Source organism: Sciurus carolinensis, chromosome 1, assembly GCF_902686445.1.
Source record: "Sciurus carolinensis chromosome 1, mSciCar1.2, whole genome shotgun sequence".
Taxonomy (NCBI): domain Eukaryota; kingdom Metazoa; phylum Chordata; class Mammalia; order Rodentia; family Sciuridae; genus Sciurus; species Sciurus carolinensis.
Window position 1 is genome coordinate 148,488,668 of NC_062213.1, and position 25,988 is coordinate 148,514,655.

A 25,988-nucleotide genomic window follows, 5' to 3' on the forward strand; every position below is an offset into this window, starting at 1 on the left:
CATATGAAAACTGTCAACCAAGAACTTGTAGAGTGAGTTCTTTTAGCACAGAAGCAGAGTCCTTGTCTTATCCATAGTCCAGTTGTACTAGGGCAGTGGGGTAGATTGCAGATAGGCAAGAAAAGTGCCGAGAAGCAGCACGGGAGACATATGGTTTATTGGGGAAAGCTTACAAGGGATCAGGGACTGATCCAAGAATTGTTCAGTAGCAAGAAGCTGAGAGCATCTCCATCCCTCACGGTGTGTTCCCAAGCAGCACTTCCTCTCCCCTATCATCTTCTGTCCCTGGGGGCTGACTGAACAGGTGACACTTCTCCTTTTCACAGTGCCCTCAGTTTCATGCTGCCCCAACTCAGAGAGGAGTTTTATATTTTAGGCTGCAGAAGCAGTGACATCATTGGCTTGTAGGATCAGCATCCCAAGGAATGGTTAGAGCATGCATGCAAGAAGGTAACTTTCTACAGGTAACGCTAACTTACCCTAGTTCCTACTGAGCAGAAGAATAAGCCATTGTCTTTCAAGACACTATGGACTTCTCAGCCCAAGTTTGCTCTCAGTATTCCCTCAACCTGGATAGGTTTTGGAAACAGAAAGGAGGAATTCAGGAACTTGATATTTTACTGTCTCCCTTTTCTTTCTTTCTTTCTTTCTTTTTTTTTTTTATTGTAAACAAATGGGATACAACTTGTTTCTCTGGTTGTACATGAATAGAGTTGTACCATTTGTGTAATCATTCATTTACATAGGGTAATGATGTTTAATTCATTCTGTTATTTTTCCTTCCCCCCTCCCCTCCCACCCCTCTTTATCATCTATATAGTCCATCTTTCCTCAATTCTTGCCTCCCTCCCACCACTCTTTAAGTATTGTCATCTGCTTATTAGCGAGATTATCTGTCCTTTGATTTAGAGGTGGTACAGTCATTGACTTCAGCAAAAGGGCCTGGAACTGGGTGCATGAACATGTAGACTAAGGTAATTATAATTGTTTCCAATGAACTTGAAGGTTACTTGACAATTGTAGATTGGGAGGGACTACTGGAACTACACTATACTGGAAAATTCTTGTCTCTCCCTCCAAATCTACTCTCCAACCTTCTCTGACTTGATTTGTGCTCCAGGAGGTGGATCTGTGAGAATTACCCTGATGACCTATGTTCTCTCTCTGAATTCTAGTAGCAAGTTCCAGTCCAGAAAACAATACAACAATGTCAAAAGCAAAAGAGTAACAATCAAGTTTAATTCTGTAATAAGTAAGCAAGTGCTACAAATTTATAGAATACTCTAAGTGCATTATAGGAGAAATAAGCATAAACTGGGAAGAGATTATGTAGTTTAAGATGCATGATAGAAGTGGAGGAATGTTCTTTGGAGAAATAACATGGGGTTTGTCCTGACTCACCATCTTATTTCCCCACTTAATTTTTCTCATGTTCTTCAGAGAGAGCACTAGACTGCATTAAGGATTGCTTTCAGAAGATGATATATCAAGAGCAAGAAGACCCTAAAATATGACAAAACAGGTAAAACAGTAATGAAATATACAAATTATTTGAGTCCCAATTTAAGTGTAATAACATTGTCAGTGTGGTCAATTATAGGTTAGGTTATACCTACTCTTATAACTATTTCAACTGATATCTGTTCTCAACTACCAGTAGAAAGGTGGAAGGATTAACTCAGTATTCAACACGTTTAAAAAAATATTCACTCTCTGGATCTGGTACTAGGTTAAGTACTCAAAAGATAAAGGTTGATATGACATTCAACTTGCTCCCAAAGAATTTGTGATATAATGCAGGTTACATATCAGTAGTCAGTGAATCTAAATACCAAGGGCCAAGTACTATGGAAGTATAGGATACTAGGGAATGCAGAGGAAAACTTTCTGTTTTTGATTTAGAGGGTTAAGGAATATGTCTCAAAGGAAATAATGTTTAAGTAGAAGTCCAAGGGAAAAAAATAATTAATGAAACAATAGAACTGCAAAACTACTCGGGGCACAAGCAGGAGTTTAGCAAATGCCCATGTATTCTAAGGTTAATACATCCATTTACCCCAAGTTAATGTAGTTAACCTATTTATCTTACAGGATTAAGAGAATTCAATAATACCTTTTGTTTTATTGACTAGTTAGGCCAGCATCTGAATTAATGGAGAAAAAAGGATTCTCATTCTAGATTGTCATCACAGATCCCTAGAGTTGTTTATAGTACAGAAATATGTAGAAATAATTTTCACCATGTATAATGACAGATGTTGTATTTCTCAGATACCTATGTCGTAAGTATTAAAAGAAGATAGGGATCCAGGTGCAAGTCATTTGTTCTTTGTAAGGAAACAAGTTATTCCCAGTTGGATGTTGGTGGCCTTTTCTTCCTACCCCTTACCTCCCTCATTAAGGAAGGTGAACATCTGAAGGGCCTGAGACCTTCCCCTGAAACTCTGACACCTACCTTAGGAAAAGGCAGGTTCTCTCAATAGGCCACCTTACGCATATAAACATGAATAGCAATAGAGTTAAAAGCTCATTATTTCATCTCCTGAACAGAGAGAATGAATAATGGGCAGGTGACTGTGGGGTGTAACAGGCTGGTCTATGAAGAAGCCACAGTGTTTCTCTCCAGAAATCTGAGAGCTTCACTTTGAGTTCACCCAACTGAGGGGAAAATACCAATAAATTTACACCGTCATTAAAATAACATATAATTATTGCGATTATCTCTGTTCAGTGAAGATTAGACAAAAAAAGAAAACCAATAATTCCGACAGGTGTAATATCTTTAGTTATCCTGAAAGGTGAGATTTATATGAGTCAATATCAATAGATACAGCTATGAAGATAAAAATAGATTTCCCTTTACATTTTTGAAGCAGAAACTAAGAACAACTAATGATGAGAAGCTGCCAGCTCTAACTAGCCACAGCACTATGAGGCAAGGAGCAGAGCTAGAGAAGCTGTCTGCAGGGTTATACTTGACAGCCTGGTCTTTCTTGCATCTCACTTTTAGCATCTTCTCATTGCCATGTCCACTCTAAGTTTTCTCTCTTGTGGGCTCTCTCTTAGTTTTCTTTCATGTAAGTTAGGAAATAGTAAATGAATATTTTTAAGCGAGATAGCCCCTAGTTCTTACAGTTCTCCTTACTGAATAGGAACTCCCTGGATCAAGGAAAAAAAAATTCTATAGTTCATCAGTTAGATGATGTACCTCAGTTTCTTCACATGTCAACTTTCCAGATGTCTTTTTTTCTCAGCCATCCTCCTTCCTTTATATAATTGTGGTTCCCCTGCATCATCTCCCTCTCACTTCTTTCTTCTCTCTCTGCCCCAAAACAGGGACCTGGGACCAATATTTTGGTGACACTGCAAATAGTGTGAGGCATATGTCATATTATATACATGTGGACAGACAGAGGCTATTGAACCACACTCTATGAGAGAAAGAGAAGATCAAGATAGTGTTGCAGGATCAAAACAGGATATTAGACATTTAAAACTAAATTGCAAAGTGAAATCCTAATTTTGTTCTTCAAAGTTTCTTTTTTCTGTAGTTTTCTGCATCTCAGTAAATGACAACTCTATGTGTCTAGATACACAGAACAAAAATATTAGATTCATCCTTGATTACTCTCTTTTTATCTAATACATCAGCAAAGCACGTCAATTCAACCTTCTGTCCTAAATGGTCTCTGTCTACTTTTTTTGAAATCTCCCCTTGCCCCCAATACATACCGTCTTCCCTACTAAAGCAGACAAAATGAGTGGTTCAAGATTTCACACCAGTCTTCTGCCCTATTTCACTTGAAGGAAAAACAAAATCTTGCAACAGCCTACATGATACTCCATAACTTTATGCAACTAGAACATCTACCAACATGAGCCACAGACAGTTCTTTAGACCATAATAATCAGAACTTTTTTTTTTTTTACTCCCTAGGTCATTTTGCAGTACAGGTTGGAGCTCAGAAAGTGAATCAGTGTTAGAACTAGACATTTGGCAAGGGTTGAAATATGGGCTTGTACTTAAAGTTGTGGGAGTCTATATATCTATCTTTGTAGAAAATCAAGTCAGAAGATCAGAGGTCTAGTGCAGAATACTAAGGAACTTAAACTGGTGATTGTCATGTGCAAGGTGTAAGGATTCACTCAGAAGATGAAGGAGAGGGATCAAGAGAGTATAGTGTCATGAAAGTTATAGGTCTTTGGGAAGAATGAACAACATTCTCTAAACAAAAAGGCTAGTATTTTTTAGATATATATCTGTGAATTGTTTCAATGACTGAATTCATATTTGGAGTTTTAAAATATACTTTTAAAAGTTAGAATATTAATACATGTTCTGTAGTTATATAATATTATTATAATAATTGTTATTATTAGTGTCTTATCACATTGGACATCTGTTTCAGAACTTTTTATTTCTCTGCTTTTTCATCACCATTTTTGTGAGAAATGATTTGAACATATGCAGTTATATGACATTGATGCCTATTTTCAAATAATTGTGATTATTTTAGCATTATTACATGGGCTATTCTGGTTGAAAATGATTATGGTATTTGATCTACACAACTTCTGATGTCTTGACATATAATTGTAGATTTCTACAGTTTTTCTTTGAAAAAAATCTTTGGAAATTTTCTTTATGCTTTTTGATATAAACAATTGAGCACTGAAATTTGAGTTGTATTTTAAAAATTGAATTAATTGTGTATATCTTAGTTGCAATAAAGATTAAAAGAATCTTACTACAATGCTTTTGGCAAATGATAAGACATTATGTAAAAGTAAATTATCTATTTGATAAATAATATTGTGATGTTTATTACATGCCAAGCAAAGGGGTATCCAAGAATAAATGTGACTAAATCTCTTTCCTCAGAGTTGCTTTCATCTAGACCAGAGTAACTTTAGCTAAATTTGAAAAGAACTACATGCAAAACTCAAATGGTAAGCTCCTCGAAGACACTCTCATGATGGTATGATTTCCTCAATGCCCAGAAATAGCATCATATAGAATGCACTTAGTTAATGCTTGATAAGTATTTTAATGAGCTTCAAATACATAATGGAGGTATAAAAAGAAATAAGGTGAAAACAGATTTCAAAGTATAAATCACATTAAAATGTAAATAAAACTACGTTATGAATTTTCAAAGGAAGGAAATCACTTTTGAATAAAAAGAATCAATTAAGTTTCAAGGAGAAGTGGCATTTTACTGGACTTTATATAATTGATAGAGATTAACAAGTGGATATTAAGATATTTCTTAAGATGGAGAGAGATGAAAGCTGTTTTAGTCAGCTTCTCAGCTGCCACGACTGAAAGACCCAACCAGAACAACTATAGAGGAATGTAATGGTTAATTTGAGTTGTCCATTGGATTAAGAGAGATGCTGATGATTAAAGGCTTCTGGGTGTGTCAATGAGGTTGTGTCTAGGAATGATTGGCATGTGGGATAGCTAACTGGGGACCCTCCTTAAGCATGGGCAGCACCATCTAATAGAATGGTGGCTTGGATGGAATAAAATTTGGAAGAACAAGGAAGCAGCAGCAGCAAATGCAGGCATGATCCTTCTCCAAAAGATTCTTGGTTGTTGCTGAGATAGCCTGAGGATATCAGACCCTCCCTTCTTCACTCTTCAAAAGAGGATTCTGTCATAGATTCTCCAAGGAGTTTCCAGAAGCCTTTGTTTGGGACTAAGGTAGCGCTGTCGATCCCTCTTGTTCTGAGGTCTCAGCCTCTTGGACTGCACAGCTACTAATCCCTCCAGCTCTCCAGCCGAGGACAGCCTTTATGGACTATCCAGCTTCTGATCATGTAAACCAATCTAATAAATTCCTTTCTATAATTATTCTCCCTGTTGATTCTGTTCTTCTATAGAACCCTGACTAATACAAGGAAGAAAGGTTTATTAAGGGGTTCACAGGTGCAGAGGTATCAGTTCATAACTGGTTGGCTCCATTCCTTGGGGCTCCAGTAAGGCAGGACATCATGGTGGAAGAGTGTGGCAGAGGGAACCAGCTTACATGATGATCAGAAATCAGAGAGAGATAGACTCCATTCTCCAGATACAAAATACACGCCCCATAACCATGCCCCCAATGATCTACTTCCTCCAGACACACCCCACCTTCCTCCAGTTACCACTCAGTTAATCCCACCAGGTAATAATTTACTTGATTAGGTTAAGGCTAGAACCAGATCATTTTTCCTCCAAGCCTTCTTGCACACATGAGTTTTGGGGGTATACCACATCAAAACCATAACAAAATCAAGAGTCAGAAAGGGTTGGCAAACATGCATATCCTGATGTTCTGCATGGATTAATACTATAAAGTTGGTAGCTTTGAAAGGAAGGGTTGTTTTAGTGTAGATTAAGACCAGAATCAATAATGTTGGCTAAATTCACAATTTAAAAGAAATGCAATTTTTGAATAGTTGAGTAGCTGAGAAATATGAAACAATGCATTTGAAAAAGTAGTCATGCTGAGGTGAAAAGATAATTTGATTAAAAATTAAGACATTTTAAATTACTTATATTGGATAATTAGAAAAATAACATTAACTAAATGTTGACTAAATAGGAGATCTCACTCCCACTGGAAAACCTATTAAGAAAAAGGCTATAAACTATGGAGAAATGTTTGCTATTTGTCACTGTTTAAAGAACTACTGCACTGACTGAAATGCTTAAGAACTAAATATTTTTCCACTGTTGCAGCCACCTGGTGTGTTGCTAACAGTTAGACAAAAGCAACCTTAAAGAAACATTTATCACAACACCCCATGCAGCTTCAGCCATGGAGTTCAACTCCAAAATGGGTATTTCCCCTGGGCTATAAAATTTTGTTTCTGAAAAAAAATCCCTAGAGAAATTAGTTTTTTTTTTCTTTTAAAATGATTTTTTTTTTTTTTTTTTTAGTTTTATAGTTATTTGGTGATTTTGCTCAATAAATCTTTATTAAACCTACCTGTGCCTATCAAGCCCAGGCACTGTGGGAATAGGCAAGATAAGTATTCACGCTATTATAATGGATACTTAAAATATAGGAGCCACATCTATTTTTGATGGCAAAGAAACCCAGGGAAACACTCTTTAATGATTTGTATGGAGAGTATAAACATTAGTTTTTTTATTATTTGTATTTTGATCCTGCTGCCATAAACATACACAGATGACAGTCAAACACAAAATTACGACTTGCATCACAATTTACTTAAAAGATGAATGGATAAAATTTTTTTTTTAAAAATCCCATAGTCAGAGCTAGCAATCATCTTCACTGCCTTCCCAAGTTTTGCAAAGAAAGCTTCTGAGATAACTTTTATTTAATAAGTAAACTTATTGAAGGAAAAGTGAAAAAGAAAAAGCATGTAAGTAATAAAATAAGTATCTTTAACTCAACTTCACAAAAAGTCGTTAATGTTTTCTATGTAGTTTCCTCTTAAATTGTTACTTATCTTATTTTAAAAATAAGAATAAGAAAATAGAAGATACTATTCTGTTTCCAAAACTTTTTATTTTTTGGTGGGGACAGGAGGTAAGATATAAAGAAATAAACAAAGACATTCCCATCAACTTCAGTTCATTTCCAGAAGTAACTCTTTTCTAGAGTGGAAACAGACTTCTCTCTTTTCGCTGGATTTTGTTAATCTTTATCTTGTCTCCCTCTTTTTTTTCTGTCATCTTTTTACATATCTGCATTTAGACACTTTATTTCTAAAAAAGGAGCAATGGGATCATGTTCTATATAATAATCTATAATTTTATCTTTTAATAACTATATGTTGGATATGTTATCTGTATGCATTTTTACTTTGCCAGAGTTGCATGGTATTCTAAGACATGAATGCCTCACATTTATTCAATAGTTTTCCCACTGATAAACATTTAGTTGCCCTTTTTGTTATTATAAAGAGTAGTTTAATAAGTACACAAATGCATATAAAATTTTAAGGGCTTTTTTTCTGAATTTTGCAGTCAGACTGCTGAGACAGCTTGTCCCCTTTAAGAGTTTTTATAAAAATTTGAAATTGTCCTATAATTATTTATTTTCTTCGCTTATTAAGACATATATATTCATATATACAATATTTATTTTATATATATATTTTATTAGAACTAGTTATATGTTGGGTCCTGTGTTAAATATACAAATAGACTATTGAATAGAATGTAATCTAAAGAAGTAGAGACTAGAGTAGAGAATTAGGGAGTCTAAGAAGGCAATTGTACACTTTATGGAAATAGTTTGTGGAAGAAAATAGAAGAACAACTTAATCTAGAGGGATGAAAGAATTTTTAATGGAGATATTTATAATTAGAATTATTGGGTGTTATCCAAGTGAGGTTGGGTTGGAAGAAAATAATCTAAAAAAGAGTAAAATGCATATACGGAAGTAATGAAAATTTAGAGTATCCATATCATTCCTAGGCAAGATGTGTCTAAGAACCCTAGGCCAGCATAGTTGGTGAACCCTCCAGGTAGCAGCACAGCCAAAGGGGAAAGAGGGGACCCAAATTTAATCCTGGTTGTTTTATGGAAGTGCTGTTACCTCTTTTGCACTTGATTTTTCTGGACAAAAGTCCTTGGTGTAAATAAGGAATTATAGGAAAAACAGTGGAGGTAGAACTACTTTAAGGGAACACATTGATTCCTAAAGAGAAATGCCTTAGGTACTGGTAGGTATGACAGAGAAGGAACATTCATGATCATTTTTATTTCCATTCCTTTACCTTAAACCTTTTTATGAAAAGGAAAATGCCTTGTTTGTCTCTCCCAAAGTATTGCAAACTCCTTAAATTCAACTGACAGCTGGTTTGGCCATACATCTCTCCCAGATGTCTTCGACATAATCATGATTTGATTGACATTCCCATTAATTTTACTGGAAGCAGCAGAATTGAATCCTGGATTCCGCACCTCCTAAGAAGTCCCACTTCCACCACAGTGTATTCTGCTTTCTCCTTAGGTCAAATACATACCATCCAGCTGATGACAAAGACAAGTTGAACGTAGATGTAGTTCTAGATGATTATGGAGATCTCTCTAAAATGTAGCTGTTCTTGTTTAGAGAGCTTTCTGAAGAAATAAGTAGCTAATTATTTCCATACATGATATACTCTGTTACCCACACATTGGAAATGCTCCCACCACTTCAGCTGTGGTACTCAATTTGCAGCCCTATGTGAAACTCAAATCAGCATCAAAGCACTGGCCAGGTTTATCATGGTTAATAGACTTGCACTAGGTATCTCCCTGGCTAGTCAACACAGCGTCTGTGCAATTGTTCACACATTCTGCTGTACTTGAATTTAAGTTTAGGACAAAGAGAAGAGGTAAATGCAAAAGGTCAATACACAAACAGAGTAAAACCCACCTACATTTCTAAGTTACACACTGATGATTTGCAGAATTTGTTAATATAATGAGATCTTGGGATTTGGGAGGTAAGCATGAGGTCAGTACCACAGGATGGTCTCATTCTGATGCTTGGATCTTTATTTAGGGTGACCTTTATTAAATTCTCAGTGGGAAAAATATAATAGTGTGAGTTCCAGTCTCTGTTACCCAGATTCATCCAAGTGACCGCAGTGTAGGGTATTTATGAGAAAATTCACCACAAATCAAGACAATAGTCAGCCCAACCTAAATTGCATGATCACAAAGGGTGCTGTATTTTGTCAAATGCTTTTTCTGCATCTATTGAGATAATAATATGATTCTTGTCTTTAAGTCTATTGATGTGATGAATTACATTTATTGATTTCTATATGTTGAACCAACCTTGCATCCCTGGGATGATTCCCACTTGATTGTAGTGCACTTATCTTTTAAATATGTTTTTATATTCAATTTGCCAGAATTTTATGTGTCTTTGTCTGGTTTTAGTATCAGGGTTATACTAGCCTCATGGAATGAGTATGGAAGGTTTCCCTCCTTTTTTATTTCATGGAATAATTTGAGGAGTATTGATGCTGATTCTTCTTTGAAGGTTTTGTAGACCTCACTTGAGAATCTGTCCAGTCCTGGTCTTTTCTTAATTAGTAGGCTTTTGATGGTGTCTTCTATTTCATTGCTTTAAATTGATCTGTTTAAATTATGTATGTCCTCCTGATTCAGTTTGGGTAGGTCATATGTCTCCAGAAATATGTCGATGACTTTATTTTGGAATTATTCAATATTTGCACTGTCCAATATGGTAGACACATGTATCTACTGAACACTTAAAAAGTGGCTAGTGCAATGGAGGAACTTTAATTGCTTTAAAATATAAGTTTAAAAAAAACATGTTTAGTGGCTACCATATTGAACAGTATAGTGGTAAAATATGGGAGTCATATGATTTTCCATATATGGATACAATCAGGTGTGAGTTTAATGAATCCCCCATTTGAAGAATCATCAAGATGAAGCATGTCTATGCAATGCGAGGAAAGTCAATCAAATAAGACAAAAATAAATTTATTGATGAATTTCTACATTTACTGGACATGGAATGAAAAGAAGGATTTTTAGGATGAAGGATGCTCAGAAAGCAGACTTCAGTGTGAAGATGCTCATGGAATCAGAATAAATGCTACTTTAAAACTACTATTTCTGTAAAAGTATTGGTAACCTTTGTATTGTAATATATCAATAAAAAGGTAATAGCAAAGAGAGAGAGAGAGAGAGAGAGAGAGAGAGAGAGAGAGAGAGAGAGAGAGAGAGAGAAATCTTAAAAGAAATGAGACTATTTTCCTGGAAGATGTATATAACAGCTTATGTGAACAACATGCTGTGCATGGTGTTCCACTGAAAAATAAAGAAGTGATATATTAGGAGCAAGTCTTTTCGTAAGACCTTAGGAACTGAGAATGATATATGAGAGAGAGCTGACCTTTCAAAAAGAAGATAAAGAGATCTATTTCTTCTTATTGGTGTCTTGGTTTATAATTAAAGTTTACTGAAAAAGAATACTTCCGTCTGTGAACTCAAATTAGAGAAAATAAAATTAAATGAGTTTTTAAAGAGTCTTTAGCTAACCTAATACCTTCATCTCTATCCACAGTTCAATTGAAAAAATATAAACATTTTGAATGCTGAGATGATGAACTTGTAATCTAGTATTGGTAATTTGAATTATGCACTTCATTTATTCCAATTCACCTAATAAATGTGATTTTTGAAGGTAAGTAGCACCCAAAAAATTTTTGTGGAAAGATTTCAAATATCTATTTGTCTTTGGATTTTTCTCATCTCCTTTATCTCTCAGACATTAATTCTGTCACATATTTTTAATATCCTAGAATCTTATAGTCTTCCTGGAGTTCTCATGTTTTTTTCTCTTGTCCTTTGGTTGAGGAGATGAAATTTGCAACTCATTCTAAGTCAAATCTAAGTTATGAACATGTAGAACCTACATGTAAATCATGCCCTTAAACAAAGAATGACAAACCTGCTTATTCCATATCAGAACTGTATGAATTAAATGTATTATAATCATAGCATATTGTACATGGATTAGAAGTTTAAGATTTTATTTACATTTTAATAAACACTAAATTGGTTGATTGTGGTTCTTTGTAATATAACTTGAGAGATAGGTTATGTTTAAACAAATGGAACAGTTTTATATATAAACTGCTAAATTAATTTGTTGGTGCTGTGGATCTTTAAATAATAAAGAACCTAAGTTATATAATGATTATGAACCATGCTATTAATTAAAAACAAATTATGGCCATAACTGGAAAGAATAGTTAACAAAATAAACAATTGCATTTTAAAATATTTATTAATTTATTTAAAAAATCATTCATATTCATGTATATATTTTTTAAATTATTTTTATGAACCTCATTGTGAAAAAAATGCTTTGCTGACATAAATTCTTCAATTCTCACTTCCCAGAAAAAAACCTTTGCCACTATTCTTTATTAAGATGCTTTTTGCAGTGTTTGAATCTCTTAATTTTTCAGTTAGATTTTTACCATGGTTTGACATCTTATAATGAATAGAAAGATTTAGTTCTTATTATATGAATACCCACATGCACACTATTCTTTCACCCTTTTTCCTTTGAGTTTATATAAAACTTTACATTTCTAATGCTATATAAATATTTTCAAAGTTGAGTCAGATAATGAACTATGGTTTTATTTCTTTTACAAATTTTAATTTTCCTTAAAATTGATTAATAAAATATTTTTCATTTGCTTAATATCATGTGAATTTACTAAAAATATCCTCAAAATTTGGCACAAATATAAATCTCCAATAAAGATTCACTGAGTGCCTTTAAATTGTTTGGAGAATCTGGGACATAACAGAATCCTATAGAAAGTTTTCTGACCACTTGGAGCTCAAAGTCTAGCTAGTGAGGCAGATAATACAAAATATTATAATAAATAAATATACTATTTGTAATATTAGAAAGATTAAAAACGGGGGCCAAGAAGGTAGGGTAGGTATAGGTAGAATGCAGAACTTATTATTAAATGGGGAACAGAGGTAGGTCTCTTAAAAGGCAATTTTTGAGAAGAGATGGAAAGGAGGAAAAATCTTTGGAAGAAGTTGAAGGACCCAAAATGGAAACATGTCTGGCATGTTGGAGAAGTGTGTGTGTAAAGAACTGATGGAGCCAGGAGGTGACGGGTAGAGGATGGTGTTGGGAAATAGCATCTACATAATATGGGGTTTTGGAGGTTACTGTTCTGGGTTTGACTTTTATTAGAGCTTGAGCAGAAGGAAATGATAGGATCTGACCTATGTTTTAAGAGGTGCTGCTTGTTCTGTCCTGAAAATTGCAGGTGGAGAAATGCTAAGGGCAGAACAGAAAGAAGAGTAGGCAATTATAGGAAATCAAGTGAAATATTTGGTGACTGTATTTTCACACTCATTAGGAACTTTAGAGTTTTTGTATTTTCCTTCTAATTGTTGTTCTTCGGGTGCCCCATTCTCATCCAGCAGTCTTCACAGATTGACTAAAAATGTGCTCATGGGGCTGGGGAGATAGCTCAGTCAGTAGAGTGCTTGCCTTGCATGCACAAGGTCCTGGGTTCAATCCCAAGCACTGCAAAAAATAAAATAAAAACAATAAAAATGTGCTCATGCTGGAATCTTTCTTTACCATCAGCTGCAAGATGCCCTTTGCTTGTGATGTATATCTTGTTTACTATTCAAAGTCTTTCATTTTCCTCACAATTGTCCTTATGATGGAGCAAATATTTAGTAGATTCTTGAGAAAGGGCATAAAAATATTTTTCAAGGACTTGCAAGTCTGAAAATGTATTTTTGGCATCCTCATATTTGAGAGATATGTTGGCTCAGCAAATAATTTTACATTGAGAAGTAAATCCACGTAGAAGTTCAAAGACATTGTTTCTTTGACATCTGGTTTCTAGTATTGAATTTTCATATCATCTCAATGGGGCCTTGGTCTTATTATTTTCACTCTTTTTTTCTGGAAGCAAATGTTCACATCTCTTTTTCAAAATTGACATTCAAAATTATTTCAATAATATTTTTGTATCCTTAATTCTTTAATAAATCCTTTCTCTATTTTTATTATTTTTTATGGAACTATTATTACTTAAATATTAGATCTCATCTACACTTGCAGTTTTCTTCTTATTTTATAGCTATTTATCTTTCCACCTCATTTTCTAGGTAATTTCTTCAAGTTTCTGTCCAGTTTTCCAATGAATTTTTCTTTTTTGGTATCATGTACTAATTCCTATGAATTCCCTTTTGTTTTCTAAATATTCTGTTTCTTATGTGTTCTACTTATTATCAGGCCCTCAGTGCAGCTATGGAATCACACTAATCTGTTCTCTTTTTCTTGTAGATGGTGAGTTTCTTCTTTAATCCCTGCACACAGATTTATGTCTTTCCATACTCATATTCAGCTGAAGATAATGCTTTCTATTTTATTGAGGAAAATATCATATGTGCAAAAAGTATTTCTACAAGTTCTTAGCACCGTTTCTACATAACACCGTCTAGACCCACCTGTGCAGTCTCTCACATGTTGTCGTGGTGAATTATACATGCTTCTATCAAAGACTTCGATCCTCTCCCTAACTTAAGGACATCAGTCCAGCAATTTTCAAATCTTTTACCTGTATCAATTGTTAATTCTCAAGGAGATTATTCTTATCAGCATATCATCACACTGTAATTATCTCATCATATATACTCTATACCCTATTTACCGGTAGGTAATCACTCATTTTCTGTCTTCACAATTTATTTTGAAAAATATTTATTTATACTGAATTTTTCAATTTTTTTTTTCTTATTTTATTCTCTCTGAAACTAACATAAAACATATCTTTGCTCCTAGGAGGTCACATTTATGTTTTTGTTGGGACCATATTTGTTAAGCAATCCATGGCCTGATTTTTGTTGATTCTGATGATCAGTGGTCAGTTCTCAAGTTAATTGATATGCTATTAGTATTTGACAAAAGCTTATTCTGTTCTCTTGGATTAACTTTCTTTACTTGGCTTTTAGTTTTTCTAGTGTTTGCTGCTAAGTCACTGGCAGATTTTCCTCAGTCTTCTTTAATAAGTTTGCCTCATCTTCCTATGACTCTTACTAAAGTGCTGTCTCAGGGCTCAACCCTTAGCTTTTTCCTCTGTTTGTACTCTGTCACAGGTCATCCCATTCAGCTGTGTCACTTTCAACACTCTGTACTTTGTTGCTTTTGGATCACAGATGTCTAACCTGGACCTATCACTTGATCACTTGAACTCCAACCTTCCTATGTATCTCTGCCTTCTTTGTATTTCCACCAGAATTCCTATGAAATATCTCAAACATAACATAAATTTCTGTTTATTCTACTCTCAAACAAGTTCTACCTGAGCCTTTCCCATTTTGAATATTGATAATGTTTTTCTTCCAGATGATCAAACCAAAATCTTGGAAGTCAATTTTCATTCTTTTCTTTTTCACACAAATCATAATATAATCACACAGTATGTTTCACTTTACCCTCAAAGTGTCTAGAACTCACTACTTATAAATCACATACTATGGGCTTGTGGTCTCAATCACTACCTTCCTTTCCTAAATTATTTTATCGGTCCCTGACCTTGTCCCTTTCTCCTAACCCTGATCTTCTACAGTGTTTTTCAATATATCAACAGAAATAATCTTTTTTGAAAAAGTCAGATAATATTTCTCTGCTAAAATCTCAATAATGAGTTCCTGCCTTTTTAAAGGTAAAATCCAACCTCCATAATTAAGGACTTCAATTCAGTAAAGGATTTGGCCTCCCATTACTTACCTGACTTCCTCCCCTACTGTACTTCCTCCTTCATTCTGCTCCAGGCATATGGATCTCACTGAAGACAAAAGGAAGTCTCCTACTCAATGGCAGTTTCACTTTTTGTTCATTCTGCTTGTAGTTCTCACATGTCTCATTGCTCATCTTCAAGTCTTTGCTCAAATATCATTTTTAGTAATGTCTTCTCTAATGACCCTGTTTAGTGTTGCACAATTATTTTAGCTTCTTGCTAAAATAATTTTTCTCTGTAGTAATCATTTTTTATGGCGTAACATAATTTACGTAACTAGCATATTATCAGCCTTCTCCCATTATAACATAGAATTCACGAGGGAAGAATATTGGTTTGTTTTGTTCATTGAGTTAGAATAGTATCCCCAAACAGAAGGTAATCAGTAGAAACCAAACCCTAGGTGCAAAATTCAAAAGAAAAAACTCTTTAAAACAGCTATTATAGCTCTTTTCAATGATATAAAGGAAAATATACTTGAAATAAAGGAACAAATGGGAAATCCTAGCAGAACAGAAACTATAAAGAAATCAAGTAGAAATTATACAATTAAAAAGTAAAATGTAATAAATAAATATACCTGGAAAGGCTAAGCAAAAAAGCACAAATGATATATAAAAAGGTTTAGTAGACTTGAAGATAAACAATATTGTCTAATCTGAAATAGTCACAGAAAAAATAGATTCCAAATTGAAGAACAGGGTCTAAAGTATTTGAGATATGAAAGTTCTAATACACAAGCAATTGAAGATCCTGAAGCAGAGGGGGAAGAAAAGAATTAATAAAATAATTTGAAAAAATAATTGCAAAAATTATCCCCAATCATTAATTTTTAAATTTAAAGGTCATTAAGCCAAAAAACAGAATAAATATCAAGGAAATTACATCACAGTTATTCTGAGATGAACAAAGATAAACACAGAAGTCTTAAAAATGATGAGAAAAATATACAATTAAACAGAGGAACAATGTCAAATACTGTGTATTTTTCATCAGAAACAAGGGAATTTTTAATATAGTTAAATTATGTCTTTACAAATAACTAGGTATCTGTGGAAAATATTCTTTAAATGTAAAAGTGAATAACATACTTAGGTAAACCAAAACTAAGAAAATTCTTTGCAGCAGACACACACTAAAATTAGATTCTTCGATCTGAATAGGTATGATATCACAAGGAAACATTTTCAGGAAATAATGAAGACTATCAGGAATTGTACTTATGCAGATAAATATAAAATAAACTTTATCTTAATTTCTTTAAAATGCATTTATTATTTTTTTAAAAATGCTAATATTATGAGGTTAATATCAAACATGTATTATATATGAAACTATAGCATAAATGATGGTGGTGGTTGTAAATGAACCTGTAAGTTTGTGCATTTGTTGCCATTTACATTAAATAGAGTAATATCAACACAGTGTGAAGTATGGAAATCTGTATTGCAGTCCTACAGGAAAAGGTAAAGAAAAATTCCTGCAAATTGGAAACAACTGGAAATAATAAGCCTAAATCCAATCGTATTAGTAATTTCATTACACATGAACAGTATAAAAAGATTGTTAGAATGAATAAAAATTTAGTAAGTGTCTCAGTGTATACGGGTTGTACTTGTCAATCCATGGGATTCATTACAGGGCAGAATGAAAGTATTCATTTTCCTAGATAGGAACCATAGTTCTCCTTTATTAAAAATAGAAGACTGGCTTGCTGTATGTTGTGTGAGACTAATAAAGGCCTGAAGTCTCTTCATTCAATATGTAGTTTTTCCTTAATTCTGATGTTTTCAGTGTTGTATCTCTACCTCTGCTGAGTCTAGTGCCCTTGATTTAAAGTTCTGTCTTGATTGATTCTCTTCAAATAGTCAACCTTTTATATTCAAAAAAAAACAGGTGCAGAAATAATGTTTAGTCTGCCTGTTTTTAAAAAAAATGATACATTACCTTAAAAAAGGCTTTTATTTTTTCTAGATGTTCACATAGGACATATTTGAGTAATACAATAGTGGTCTTAATAATGTGGTAGAATGAGGAAGAGGACCTTTTAGGAAAAGGTGAAAGAAAAAAATTTCTCTTGCTTTATAATTCTGTGTAAAGAGACTTCAAATACAGGAATAATTCCAGTACTTCTATAAACTTTCTCTGTTCTTTATTCTCTCTACTTATCAAGAATTATCTAACTTAATATTGGAAGAATCAAAGGCCATGTATAGTTTATTTCTTCAGCTTTTTTTTCTGTTCTTTTTCTTTTAGAACCTGTTTAATATGCAATAGAAATGTATTTATTTGTTTTGCCCATAAGTGAGCAAATCCTGACTCTTAGAGTAATCTGTGATCTGCCAGTGGGTACAACTGACTAATTAAGGTGGGTGCAAGTGACTTCAAACTTAGAGTGGTAGTATCCAAACAACAAGTCTTATAATAAAGATGATTTCTTCATTTGTCTGTATCTTGAATTTCATTTCTCAGCAGTTTGAATTAATGAGTCAAAAGGAGATACTGTATACTTTCCTCTTAATATATCAACAGAAATGCTTTTATTGTATTCAAAATGTAAATATCTAGAGTTTGTGATTTTTTTGTTTTTTCTCATTGTGATTTTTTTAAAAAGAATTATCATGTCATCAAAACACAAATTGTCATTTTTCTGGAGTTTATCTCAATTGAATGTACTACCTGTATAAAAATCATTTCAATGCTAATCATACACTTAGCAGAGTTACTAAAATTATAAAGACTAAATGACAAAAGAATGGAATAAGTGGAAGTTTTACATATTGGTGGTGGGAGTGTAAATTGGCAAAAATACTTTAGAAATATCACTTTATGTCACCTAATAAAATTAATCACAAGTTTATTATTTGTCCAAGCAACTATATTGCTAAGTATATTTTCATGAGAAAAAAGTGTATATGTCCATCCAAAACATGTGAAAGAATGGGCCATGGTGGTGCATACCTGTAATCCCAGTGGCTAAGTAGGCTGAGACAGGAGGATCCCAAGTTCAAAGCCAGCCTCAGCAACTTATTGAGGCCCTAAGCAACTTAACCAGAAACTGTCTCACAATAAAAAAGGACGGGGACTATAGCTCAGTGGCAAATTGTGACTGGGTAAAATCCCCTGTACTCAAAACAAACAAACAAACAAACACATGCAAGACTAGTTTTTTCATAAGTAACCAGAAAAAAAATTGCAAATAACAAATGCCCAATATCAGTCAACTGACAAATAAATGTGTGCAATGTTAATAAAATACAACACTATAGAGCACCAAAATGAATAAAATTGAATACTATAGCTATAAAATGAGTAAATTACCACCATATGAGAGAAGAGAAATCTCACAGACTTTGTGTTGAACAAAGAAACCAGATAGAAAAGAGTGTATATCACAAAACTCCAATTGCATATAGTTCAGGAATAAGCAAAACTGATCTATTATAAAATAAATCAGCATATTAGCTACCTTTGCAGGTGGGTAACTAATTCAGTGGACACAGAAGATAAGAGGAAATATTTTGAGGTGTCCTGGAAATGTTCTAAATCTTGACTTAAACAATGATTACATGAGTATATGCTAAATCTTTAAAAATGATTTTAAAATTGCCAGTTGCTTTTTTCTTTGCTTTTCTACATTAACATTGTTCTTAAAAACTTGATTTATACCTCTTTTGAGAAATGTCTGTTTTGACTATTTTCCTATTATTGATTGGGTTGTTTTCCTAGTGATAAGTTTTTGGAGTTCTCTATATATTCTGGTTATTAATCCTCCACTAGAAAAGTAACTGGCAAAGATTTTCTCCCATTCTGTAGGCTCTCTCTTTACACTTTTAATTTTTCCCTTTGATGTACAGAAGCTTTTAAATTTGATGCCATCCAATTTTTTTTTTTTTTTTTGATTCTTGGTATTATTTTCTGAGCTATAGGGATCCTAGTAAGGAAGTCATTTCCTGTGCCTCTATGTTGGAGTGCTTCCCCTATGTTTTCTTCTCGGAGTTGTGAAGTCTAATAGTAATATGAAAAATATTTAACATATTTAGCCATAAGGTAAATGTGAATCAAAACTATGCTGGGTCTTCATCTCACTTCAGTTAGAATGGCAATTAACAAAAATACAAATAGCAATAAATCTGGCAAGTATGCAGGGGAAAAGGAAATAATAAGCTATTGGTAAGAATGTAAATTACTACATCCACTAAGAAAATCAATATGAAGATTCTTCAAAAGACTAGGAATATAACCACAGTATGATCCAGCTATACTACTCCTTGGATTTATCCAAAATGAATTAAAGACAGCATGCTTTAGAGTTTCATACATTTCCATGTTTACAGTAGCACAGTTCACAGTAGCCAAGTTAGGGGATCAGTCTTGGTGTCTGTTAACAGAAGAATGGATAGAAAAAATGTGGTATGTATACACAATGGAATTTTATTAAGTCAGAAAAAACCAAAATTATGTCATTTGCATGAAAAAGATGAAGCTGGAGAGTATTATGTTAAGCAAAATAAGCCAGGTACAGAAAGTTAAGGGTCATGTGCTTTATTTCACATTTGGAAACTAGAGAGAAAAAAGTGGGAAAAAGAATAATGAAAATAGAAAGAAGACCCATAAGGTAGAGTAGGGAGGAAGGAAGGGCCTGGGATGGTATCGAGAAGTGAAATTGATTCAAATTGTCATGTCCATAACAATATCGCACAATGAGACACACTTCTCTGTATAAGTGTTATGTACTACTAAACTTTTTAAAAAAACTTCATTTCTATAAGGCAATTAAATATAGTGAACCTCACCATATTTTAATATTTTGGCAGATAATTTTTTCATTCTCACATAATTTCCTAACACACATAGTAGATACTAAGTGAATATTAATTTAATAAAAGTTCGTGAATAAAACTGACTTTCAAAATGATGTAGCCTATCAATATTAATAATAATTTATCAAGCCTAAAACCTGAGAATCAACATTTAGTTAGGAAGTTACATTGTAATTGTTGTTTTTAGGAACAAAAATGATTCTTCCTACATAATTGCTTAACTACAGAAGTTAATGAAAAACAAGAGTAGAGTAACAAAATGTCATTCATTTTTAAAATTATTGAGTTAAAAGATACTTGCACTTGATGGTAATATATCACAGGAGCTAACATAATCCTTATATTTGAGAAAAAATAAGTTTTTCCGTTCGATGACTACCTAGGGATACATATTACTACATACTCAGATGGAATTATAATCTCATGGATTAGGTTTGCCAAATTACAGTTTAAGTCAAAATGATCTCAGAAAGGAGGCAGAGGTGGTGGAAATAAGTCTGTGTGCCTGTTTTCACTTAAAACAGCATCCATTCCTTAATATTGTAAACTATTATCATACAACTTCATTCTAATCTATCATTGTTTCTGATCTACTTACAATTTTGTCTTTGTATCAAATTCTCATATAAAACTTTTAGCCAGGTCTTATACATGAACAATAAGAGAGTTGGACACTGTATTTTTCATTTGTTTTTTGCTTGCTTTAGTTTGATGGGCAGTGCAATGAAATCAAGGGAACTGTGACTGGATGAGACAAAATTATCAACTCTAAAAAGACATGATTATGTTCAAACATATTTCTTTTGTTAATGACGTTATTAACAAATTTGAATTTAGAAGCTCATGAAATAAAAGAAAATTCAGTCTTTAATACATTAACTAATGATAAAAATTTCATATCTTAGTGTTTCAAAAGAAGTATACACTTCATCAGCATCATTCTAACATCTAGAAAAAAATTAATCCATCATTTCTGGTGTCAAGAAAACGTGCTCAATTGAATTATCTGGTTGACTTTTCATTCCCCTGTACTTTAGAAAAAAATGCAGCAGGTGTTCTATTTCATGGTGATTATTTCATAAACATGGCTAAATTTTCATCCACTGTGAAGAAAATGACAATACATTCATAGATGGATGAACAAGGTGTTTAAAAGAAGCTATTCGTGTCCTTTCCATGTTTCAATAAAATTAATTGAAATGTGTCTATTTTTCCATTATATAGTGACGTAGTAACTTGAAATAAGTATAAATGAGCTTCTTTAATTTTTAATCATATATTTTATGTGCCAGTAATTGTAGAGTATCAACTTTCATTATTCATCTGCAAAGTAGGTAATAACAAGCAAAGTACATACCTTGCCTTCAAAGGACTTCAAGTTTCATGGTGAACACAAATGGTCATGCTGCAGTGTGATAATGTGTTGGCATAACCACTGTGATAAAGTGAGTTTTTTTTTTTATCTTCCACCTGTTACACAAAACAATAAATGTAATGGAGAAGCATGCACCGACTTATCTTTAATTAAGTTCTCCCAGTTCCAACATTGATCAAGCCTGGCATTTGATGCAATATGCCATGCAGTTATTCTGAAAATTATACTGTTATGGCTTAGATAGGTAGTGTTCCCCAAAAGTTCATGGGTGAGACAATGCAAGAATTTTCAGAGATTAAATGCAATGATTATGAGAGGAGTGACCTAATCAATGGATTAATACACTGATATGAATTAACTGGGTAGTATCTATAGGTAGGTAGGTTAGGTATGAAGGAGGCAGGTCACTGGGGATGTGCCTTTGGTGTTTACATTTTGTCTTTGGTGAGCAGAGCTCTCTTTGCTTCCTGTTTGCCATGTCCTGATCTGCATTCCTCTGCCATGACCCTCTGCATGTTCTGCCTCACTTGGGCATAGAGCTATGGAGTTGACCAAACATGGTCTGAGCCTCTGAAACCATGAGTCAAAATGAACTTTTCCTTCTCTACATTGTTGCCAGGTCTTTTGATCACAGTGACACAAAACTGACTAATAGACACATTCCTTGAAAATTAAGAAATACCACTAGCATAGATTCATTACTATTAAATCAAACAATCTCACTCTATACTTTCTTTTAGCTTCTCATATTTTCCACTAGATCCTCTGAAATTCTGTTTACAAAAATTTCTTTTATATACCACACTTTTACTATAATATTTCATCTACTCTGTGATCTTAATTTGACCCCTCTTCACTTTTAACTTTCTTAAATAGAAGTTGACCACCTTTTTCTTCCTTTTAATCTAGACTCTCTTTTACTGACATTACTTGGTTCATTTTTCAAAAAAATTACTTTCCTTCTGGCAATCAATTGACATTTTGAGGTCATTTCTAATTTTTATAAAATAACTAGTTCACAGTAATGTATTTCATGGGATGGGTCTCCCTCCCACTTTCTATCCTCCTAGCTCAAGTGCACAGGTTCTAAATGTCTCCACCTCCTTCTGTTGAGGATTTCAGCACAGATTTCATCTATTTTCTCTCTACTCCAACCCTTCCAATCATCTTGAATAAATGCAAAATTCAATTTTTTGATGCATTACATCAATTTTTAAACAAATATGTATCAAACATATTTTCAATGGACTGAGCATTCTGTTTGTCATTATAGATAAAAGTGTGGTTACTTCAGACAATAGCATGAAGAAGCTCACATTAGAAGACAGATAAATTGGACCAAATAGTCACAGAATAATCTTTTACGAATATAAAAGAAACTTGTTTAAAGAGCTGTGGTGAGAAATTCTATAGTAAGACATGTGATTTCACAGTCTTGAGTCCAGTCTAGTCCCCATCTCTACTTTCTACCCCTCAATAACTCCCAATTCTCTTATTACCCATCATATCTTCCAAACTTGTCCTTATGGAACTTCTCTCCATACCACGTCTTTTGAAATTTGGTGCTATTTTTCATACAAATCCATCTGTCTGAAGTATCTAGCCCTCCTCTTGGCCATCTGTCAAACTCTTGTTCATACTTTTCAGCTTAAAAATTAACTATCAGATGAAAATGTCTCTGATACTGCAAAGGTTGAAATACCAACTCTTCTGTTCTTCTATGCCCTTTGTGTGTACTTCTTCGATCTGTCATCATATTCTATAATAATTTTAAAGTGTCATCTCTTTAACATGCCTCTGAGCTCCTAGAAGATAGAGACTGAATGTACATACCTAATGACTAGGACATAATAAGTGCTCAAAAGTTTTATGAAATGAAGTTTGACATACAAAAGAGGAAAGATGCTAGAGAAATTGAAATCAAAGAACAGGTCTTTTTATTCCTTTGATGTTCCTTAGAATAACTTCCTTGTTAATAATTGACTAATTTTGAAGCATAATGAAAATTACCTCTGTGTCCTCTGAATGGTCTAGACATCTTTATTAGTGAGATACACTAATTTCTTTATTAAGTAAGCTTCAAACTAGAGTACTAACCACAATAATTTTTATTTTTGTTTTTGCAAATTCCAGTGCTGATGTTCCTGTCAAGTATCTCTACAGGGTGGCTCCTTTCCATGTGGTGACTCTCAAAGATGCAGGCTTGATCCAGCTTGTGAATCTGCCATCTGTAAAACAAGGTTTCCTAACTTGATGAAATGGAAGAAGAGCATTTATGTCAACCTGGAATTGATGCTTTCCACTTCTGATTATATTTCATTGGCTAAAATTAATCAAATAGCATCACTTGTATACAGAGGGCAAGCCAATGTTCTCAAGTTCAGTTTTACACTATAAAGGACCATGAATATCAGTGACCTATTAGGTCCCTGATGTCATGCAAGTGCACTGACTCAGGTAACTACAAATAGGACATGGTGGTACATGACTATTATCCCCACAACTCAGGAGGCTGAAGTAGGAGGATTGCAAGTTTGAGGCAGCCTGCATAACTTAGAAAGATCTTGTCTTGAAGTAAAAAGAAAAAAAAAAGAATGCTGGAGGGCTTGGGATGTAACTAACTTATGCAGCTTAGTGGCAGAGTGGTAGAGTGACCTAGATGCTAAAGAATAAATAAATAAATAAATAAACACTGCAAATAGTAGCTGTTCTCTAGAAGCTAGGATCTGATAATTAAATCTTCTAAAATATACATCTGTAGGTGACTGGAGCATAGGCTTACCTGTGAAGGAATAAAATATTCTTTCTGAAATGTTGTTTAATTTGGAGCAGCTTTTAAAGTACTAGTTTCATAATTCTAGAACATATACAGCTATGTTTGGTTCCCTATGTTTTATTGTTGATTTGGAGAAAATATACTTGGAAGAAATATATATGAGTAAGCATAAAATATATAGATTTTATTTAAAATTTAGAAGCTTGGTACCATGGAATTGAACTTTTGTTATACCATTTATCTAAGAGATGTGCTGAGTTCATGTGCAGTTAATCCTCCTATCTCATTATGTCTTATCAGTGACAAAAGAGCTCACAAGTCTAGTTCAATTATAATTTAAAACATTGACTATGAGTGTTTTGCTATTGAATTCATAATGCATCTAGATAGTGTTTAAAGCCTAAGACAATTAGCTCATGCTATTTTCTGGCCAAATTGTATATCAGTTGTTGTATATATGCCAAGAATATTAGAAAGCTCTGGTCATTTGAAAAATCTCTGATTAAATTAAATAGTATTATTTCCTTTACAAAATAAAAAAAAAACCTCGTACCTATCATTGATCTTTCATTACTCCTATCACTACAGTGTAAGTTTGAATTACATTTTTTTCTGTTCCCTTGACAAATGTTTATTGTGTGTTTGTCCATGTGCTAATTTCAGTCCTTGATATGAAAAATGCTAAGGTTAATAAAGCTCACTGTAAATCTCAAAATGCAGTGTTTATCCAAATGCACTGAAGTGGATCCCCTTTTGTAAAAAAATGTGTTCTAATTTACTGTCACTCCAAGGAACTCCAGTATTCCTTGAAACATAGTTTAGGAAACATTATGTTTTTAGATAACACAACAGATATCATTAAAGGAAAAATTACTTAACAGGATAAGAATGGGTTTCAGAATGTTTTGCAACTGAGTATAGAGTCTTTCTTGCCAGTTTATATCTAATTTAAAGTAAATTTTCTATTTGGTGAACTTCTTATTCCTTACCTGTGAATTAAAATTATGATTAGAGAATATATGGTAATTTTTTTTGCAACACATGAAGCACAGTTATTTCTTCTGTGACTGTTATTTTTGACTATTCTTAATTCAACTTCCTTGTTTTCAAATCAAACTGAGAAAGTTTTAAAGTTCCTAGTCTATGGTGTCAACCTCTTCATCTATCAAGATACTAAAAACTGAGTAGAAATAAGAGATTACTTGGAAAATATCAATGTATACACTTCAAATATCATAAAATGAACTGTAAGAAGGGAAATTTCCAAATTTGCTAACGTATTTTCATTATACTCACTCATTATTCCAAATGCTTATTGAGGGAAATATCCATTGAAATGGATACTTTTGGAAAAAAATTGCTCCTTTCTTGCAACGGTGGAATAATTCTGCTCCAAGACCACACGGAATATTCTATCCATTTAGCAGCAACAACAGAGCAATTTTCTGGGAATAAAATTATTCATTGCATATTCAATTTTTCATTTTTAAAATGGAGAAGCTGCTGAATTCATGGTCAGTTATTTTCCTTATATCCATCTATCCAATTTTCTGTCCTCTTTTTTATGCATTTATTTGCTTATTTAGCAAATATTTGTTAAATTTTTATTGTTTCCTGAATACTGCACTAGATATTAGAGGTCAATGATGAACAAAAATATACATAAGTCTACACTTTGTGGAATTTAGGTTGATTCCATCAGAATTAGCTAATAATATCTAC

General features: G+C 33.3%; 1 long non-coding RNA gene across 1 annotated transcript; it reads left to right on the forward strand.

Moving 5' to 3' along the window:
• Positions 1 to 751: 751 nt before the first annotated feature.
• On the forward strand, positions 752 to 24,908 carry LOC124993080 (uncharacterized). Its single transcript, XR_007110244.1, has 4 exons — positions 752 to 1,522; positions 4,883 to 4,950; positions 11,059 to 11,178; positions 23,624 to 24,908. It is a non-coding gene; the product is annotated as an uncharacterized LOC124993080 (long non-coding RNA).
• Positions 24,909 to 25,988: the final 1,080 nt, after the last annotated feature.